The sequence below is a fragment of the Numida meleagris genome, chromosome 17 (genome assembly GCF_002078875.1).
Source record: "Numida meleagris isolate 19003 breed g44 Domestic line chromosome 17, NumMel1.0, whole genome shotgun sequence".
Taxonomy (NCBI): Eukaryota; Metazoa; Chordata; class Aves; order Galliformes; family Numididae; genus Numida; species Numida meleagris.
The window spans coordinates 7,834,658-7,841,902 of record NC_034425.1 but is presented as its reverse complement, the minus strand read 5'-3'; positions in this window follow the sequence as shown (position 1 = coordinate 7,841,902).

Here is a 7,245-nt window from a genome sequence, read left to right as displayed (position 1 = left end):
CGTTCTTTCACACCGAGGCACAGCGCTGTTAGGTTCTACAACACAAGCAGCTTTTGAGCCTGGCTATTGCATGTAATTTTATTTAAAGGACATCACACAAACACTAAGGACTCAGAACTACATAGCTACTGCAGGATCAGTGAGGCTAACTCCAAGGTGTTTCAGCACACAAAGCAGGTAAAAACCACATTAATCTCATGTTTACTTTTCCTGCCTAAAGATGATCTTACACACCCTAAGGCCGACCCATTCCCATTTACCCAGTCTCAGGTTATTGCTCAAATAACCAGTAATTCGTGCCCTGCCTCTGCACTGCTCATCTGCGTGCCACCTGCCACCATTAGAAAGTTTCACTGTTAAATATAACTCTTAACCCACCATAGTTCATGAAACGAAAGTGTATGCATTTTACATAATCAGCAATGTCTTAAATGACTTAAATTTTTAAAAATAATTACCTCTCATGCTAGAATTATTGCAAAGAAAATGCAAATTAAGATTCCTGGGTATAGGAGTAACAGTTTATTTGGAAAGCTGTGTGTTTTCAGTACAGTGCAGCTAAAGCATTGGACTCAGGCAAAGCACAAAACCAGAAGAAAAAGAAGAACCAGGGACACCTACAAACGTTACGCACGCTTCTTTCCAGCCACAACGAAGGGGCTGGAGCAGACAATTGCAAAACACACAGAGCAGAAAGAAAGAAAGCACAAATGCTAAATGCTGTCCTAGAAACGTTCATGTAGCCATTCCTAATCATTCTGGTTTCAAGCAATTAATGAAGACCAAAATTTTCAAGATGTGTTGATAACAGTACTGGGATGGAAACCAGAAGGAATGGACTGTGTTCAAAATTCATTTGAAATCAGTCTTTGTGCAGTAACATCTTGCACTTATGTATTAATTTGCAGCTGAAGATCACAACATATTTCACTAAAAAACAATCCCAAATAATCCCAGTTAACAGTGATTGACAACAGGCAAGGAATTCCTTCATCCTATCCACAAGAACGCCGAGAAGCCGGCTTCCTTTTAAACTAACACCGTTTAGATAAGATGTAACACACATTTAATTTCTTCAGTTGACCGAGAGGCCTCGTACTAAATGGAACAGCCGTGGTTGTGCAAAGCTGCCTGCTTACAAAATGGGAACCAGACAAGAAACATGAACCAAAGTCGCTGAAAGAAAATTCCAGCTCTGCTTTAACAACGACTTGCACAAACAAATTGGCCCATCAGGTTAATTGTAGCTAATTAACCACCATCCACAGCAGCCAGATGTTGCCCAACACCAGACAGAAGGTAGCTGTTTCAAATGCTCATTACATATCTGCATGAGTGCAAACAAGAAATCACAATGAACTGTAAAATCTGGGGAAAAACATTCAGACGGGTTTTTTACTCAGGCCAGTAACAAAACACACTGCACCTCCCTCATTCCAAACAAATGCCGATTTTCACTGCAGAGGTACTTGCAAAAATCTACTCTCTGCACAAGTTTTTATCTTACGGAATCAGTATATTCTCCTCAGCATTTTCACTTCCTTTCTTCTATCGAGAACTGAATACAAGCGTGCATCATCCTCACAAAAAAAAGCATCTGTAGAATGAAGTTCCTAATGACTGCAGTTAGATGTCAAATCTAATTCATATACAGTGTAGGGCACACTACTTGCTGCAGCTCCACAGATTTAATACTTAACATGCAAGTATCTGAATTGCTGTTTGTGGTGCAACCAAGGTTACAAAGATGATGGAACTAAATGTGAGTTCTGAAACTCCCATCAAAACATCAGTAACCAAAATTGTCTTCCAGATGACAGACATTTGGAAAGATTGCTGGTACTGGGACTGAGGGGAACGCGCTGGACGTTCAGAGTTGCTCCGTGCATTCTGCAGGCACAGCAGCACGCACACACAGAGCTGTGTGCACCCCCTGCAGCCCCCACCAACACGCTGAGCCATGCAGCCAAGCACAGCCAGGAAGCTCCCCCTTTCAGTTTCAGTAGAAAACAAGATGAACACCTGAGCGCTGCCCGCGCACAGCGACACAGCAAGTTTCCAGGTATGACTGAGATCACGAAATTACGACAACTTTTTTCAGTCTTTTCAGCGCGGTATTGCTGATCCGTTCTGTCAAATATCTCCAGTAGGCACCTGAAGAAAGATTTAGGGAACTTGTGTAATGGTGTAGAAACAAGGTTTTATTCGCCCAAATGGCAGGAAACAAAACTCATAAAAACGAACAGGTAATTACCTTTATTTCATGTGGGAATAAAAGCACGCTGTTAACAGCCTGCAGAACTGAGGCTGCAAATACTGAATGGATTTTATTTTTAGCACAAAGCTTTGCAACTGATTGATTAATGCATTAATTAAAGTCCTGACTTAACACCATTATTAAAGAGTTCGAAAATTACAAAAACTTGTATGTAAAAAGCCAAACCGACTGTCATTTTTGTGTGAACTATTTCAAACCAAAAACAACAACAAAAAAACCTATAATAATCTCAGTCCTGGGAAAGAATCATTATAAATACTGGTGTGCAGATACTGTGCTCCCCATGGGGATGGGGTCTAACTTGTGATGCCATGTAAATTCTTGAGAGATTATTTTACATTGCTGTTGTACACTGAGGAGATATAAGTCAACACAAGAACACGGCAGGCTATGAGTCCGCTGAGCAAAAAGAGCTGAATTTAATGGGCAGAGAACACAAAGCAGAAAGGAAACCTCTTCTGGCTCTTGTTATTTCACGTGAAACCGCACCGAGCCTCCCTGGGATTCAGGAAGGGTTCCAGCCTCCGACATTCTGTATTCACAAAAATCTTCCACCGCCATAGTGACATCAGGAGGATTTACAGTGTTTGAGTTTATTTGCAGGCTGCTTTTGAATGGTTTGTTTCAAATAAATTAATTCAAAACACATTTTTAATAACCATCTAGCACTCACTGAGTTAAACTTTGACAAATGTTCTAAAGCACTGTTTGCTAAGAATCTGTAAGAGCCTAAAGCGTGACACCGAAGAGAGCATTTATCTATAACTGCTAGCTAACTAACTACACTAAGAGCCTTCCCCTCCCTCCAAACCTACTGCATCTTCAGATAAAATGGTGTTTTAGAAATCAAAGTTACAAAATGACTCCAAACAATTTGGAATGACCCAAGAGCGAAAGGAAGGACAGCGAAAGCTGCAGAACAAGTTTGGCTGTGTTTGTAATCTATGGTACAGTTCAGTGTCAGAGATGGTATCTGAACTCACCGCAGCACTTCAAATGTTTTTAAGGCTTAGCACAGCAGTGCCCTAATTTGTTTTATTGTGCGAGAAGAAAACAGATCCCCACAGGAGTAATTTCTTCCATTAATTTATCTTCTTAAAAAAAAGCCCTTCTGAAATGCAGGTCACTGAGTTTGCACAAATCCCCCTGCAGTCTGTGGGTAACAGCAGACAGCAGAGCAGGCTGCTCGGCTCCTGGAGGTGATCGCTCTGTAACCCAGAAACACGCCATGCTCCGGGGGTGATACCACCGGAGGTTGGTTCTCATGTACAAACACAGAACAGGAAAACACTCCATATCAACAGTGGATGTGTGATGCTCTACTTCTAACTCCGAGAACTGCCACTGATTTCACAGAAACAGATTAGTGCTTGCCAGTAAACAAATCACAGTGCTATGTGTTACCAGGTTCCAAGTCTTAAACATATGCACCACAGGTAATTTGTCCAGCCTGATGGAAGATTAAGGATGAATGACTTGCTACCTATCATTTAAATTCTCCTAACTTCCTCATTAATGTTTGGCTTACCAAACAAGAGTTGACAAGATACATATTCTCTCAAGAAAAAGTCTACATTCCTCAACACATAATAGTTTCATACACATCAGGCTGTGCATTTGCATTTTAGTAAAAAAAAATTACTAAGAAACAGCTTCAGCATGAACAGCACCAGACACGTTCCTCCCCAAGACGAGGTCCAGACCAGAACCGATGCTGCTGCAAGCACAAAAGACAAACCAGCATGGAGACACAGCAAATCCCTTTCAAAGCTCAGCACACAGCACACGCAGTGGCATATTCATCACGGACAGTCCAAGATCCATCGGCCCGGTCTGGACAGCTACCATGTAATAGCACTGCCAGCCCACGGGCTGCAGCTCATCAGGTATAATGCACCACGGCAGGGAGAAACTGTACCATTTAGTGAACTGTCAGGGGAAGTTTTTCAGTAGGAGTAATAGTTAATGCATGAAAGCAAGCTGCCAAAAAAGAAACTACAAGGGAAAAATGGAAATCTATGGGATGTCCTTTCCAACTATCCTCTGACTTGATGGAACCTTGAGCAGTGCTCCGCGCTGTAAGCTCCCAGCTCAGACCAGGATCACTCTGCAAAGCTGATCCTAAGCAAAGCTTAGTTCAATTTCACAAGAACACCAGCAATCAGAATGAGTAGAACAGAGCTGTAAATATACACATCTCTGTTACTTCAAGACAGAGCCAGCCATTGTGATTTTAGGTGTGCAAGGTGAGTTCGTATTCCTCGACAACCTACCAACCGGCCCCAGCATATGAATGGCTTTTCTGAGCAACCAAGGAGACCTGCAATTCAGAACATATTCATGTTAATTAACATAGTTCTTGAAGATGTCCTCAATAAAATCTTCTGCGGTCTTGCATAGATTTTCACACCTTTCTGTTAAGTGGCCAAACGCCTCCTGCTGAGATAAGGAACGCATTAGAAGAAATGACACCTGGGTAAGGCTGGGTTTTTTCCCCATGTTGAGCACAGCCCCCATGTGCTGCCCACATGCACCATGTAACAGCACTGACACCAGCCCAGAGGTGGCAAGACAGAGCAGCACTGTGCTCTAAGTGATGGCTTTACTCCAGAGAGTTTTCTATTTCTGATTGGCAGCAACTCCATGTTGGGAAACGGGCAAAATTTGGGATGTCTAGCTGCAACACAACCCATGAGGAAAGAGTAAACATTTCTATTATAATTACTCCATAGCTCAAAAATGAAAGGTGTTGGTTTTTTTTTTTCAAATTACAGAGAGCTGTAAATCAGTAGTATACATTTATACTGACTGCTTATTTACTGATGGCTCTACTGCATTTTTCATTGCTGCATCTGAGATGTCACCCTTTTATAATGCATTCCCATATACTGCCAGGGCAACTCCAAGAGCTATTCAGTCTGTCACTTAAATAACAAGGGATGGGATTTCATACTGTAAGGAAAAGACAGGAGAAAAAGCCCTTTAAGGAACATGCAAGTTAAAAGAAAGCACTTTTAAAGCCAGGGTATAAAGTACATTTATCAAAGAAAATACGCAGCAGCAAAACATCATCTGTAGCCTGGAAAGAAATTTATGGAAAGCACAAGCTGCACAAATCTGTAGGCAATCTCATGTTTTTCATGCTCCCTCAGTACCAAGAATTGCATGTCAGTCTTTTCAATGGGCATTTATCACTCATGTGACACGAACAGATCTTTCCAGTGAAATGTATTGTGACTAACAGATTAGAATCCAAGAAATGAAAACACACGAAGAGGGACTGAAGGCAGAAATTGATTTCAGCCTTGGAATGAAGGCGAGGACTTGTGCTGGCAGAGGGAGATGGGGCTAGGGGCTGAAAGGAAACAGAAATGGAGAACCCCAGATCAGATACCAGACTGAAGGACATCGAGGAGGGAAACCCAGAGAACAAGAGCTGAGCTCCGCCTGGGCCCAAACCTGGGCTTTTGTGACTCTGCAAATAAAAACTATACAGAACTTAGTATTAATCTGTTGATTCGTAAATTATTTTTAGTTTTAAAATACTTTTTAGTACTCTTATTGAGTACCATTTTTAAAACTTTGTGGATTGCATATGAGTGTTTCCCTTGCAAAATCAGAACCCCCAAAGTACCAGGACCCTGAGAGATCTCTGCACAACCTCAGTCCAGACCAGATAAAGAAAAATGAATACAAATGAAAGGATCCACCTCTACTTCTCTGAAAAACCACGGTCTTACCTAAAACTCTGAACAACCTCCGTTCCAAAATAATCATGACTGCTAGAAAGCTGAAAGATGTTCCTAGCCTAAGCTGCAAGTACTGTAATCTAGAACCATTAGCACTCCCCACTAACAATTTTAATGCACTTTTTGTTGACAAACTTTTTTTTTTCAGTGTCGTGTTCAAGTAACAACTCTAGCTCTGTTACATAGCTCCATTACTAAACGTGTTTACTTTTAAAGAAGGGGAGTGGAGCTAACATATCCTAGATGAAAAACAAAGCCTGCAGCTTTACTTAACCAGAACTGTAAGCCTATGCATTACACCTGCATTTCCAGGTAACAATAAGCAATCCATCCAAGAACATAGTGTAAAACTTCACTGCGCTCAGATACAATGGAAGCAGTAAATGCCAGCTGGCCTTCCCTACTGTTTCCCAATCCTAAGAACTTACAAAGGAAAACGTCTTTCAGAACTGTATTTTTACTGATTTTTTTACTTTTATCTCATTTTATACGTAACAGACAGCACTCATTTCAAGGTACACTGTTTAAAATCATAATCTCCAGGTAAGTGATCTGCTCAGCATTCCATTTGCTTTGGGTCGGCTTCAGTATCGCCCCTGCTCTTTTTGCTCCATGCAATACCTTGTGACTGAACTGGTTATTTCTTCAAACAGCAGCAACTTGCACGCTTTGTCTTTCACCAGTGAATTCCGAGCTGCAGCCTCCTCTGGATACCAACCATTTGCAAATTTAACACACGTTGCTACCTTTGTTCTTGAAGGAGAACGATCAAAGCGTCCTAAGATGGGATCCGCCACCACCCCCCGGCATTTACATTTGAACACGAGCACAGGTGGGCTCCTTTCAGAACACAACACAGCCCTGCACCTGTGCGGTTACAGCATCAGCGCCGTAGGATGCCATTCAGCCACAACGCGAAGGGAACTCTCACAAGTTCCACTATCCACCTACAGAGCTTCAGCACGCAAAAGTTTATGCACCCTACTGTCATCAATAACTTTACAGAAAATTAACTGCATGTTGATATTTCGAGGATTATACACGCTACTCGCTCAGGTCCGGAGTTACACTGAAAGCAGCGTGGGCACAGAAGGGGTACGGGGCGGCACAGAAGGGGTACGGGGCGGCACAGAAGCGGCACAGAAGCGGCACAGAAGCGGCACAGAAGCGGCACAGAAGCGGCACAGAAGCGGCACAGAAGCGGCACAGAAGCGGCAC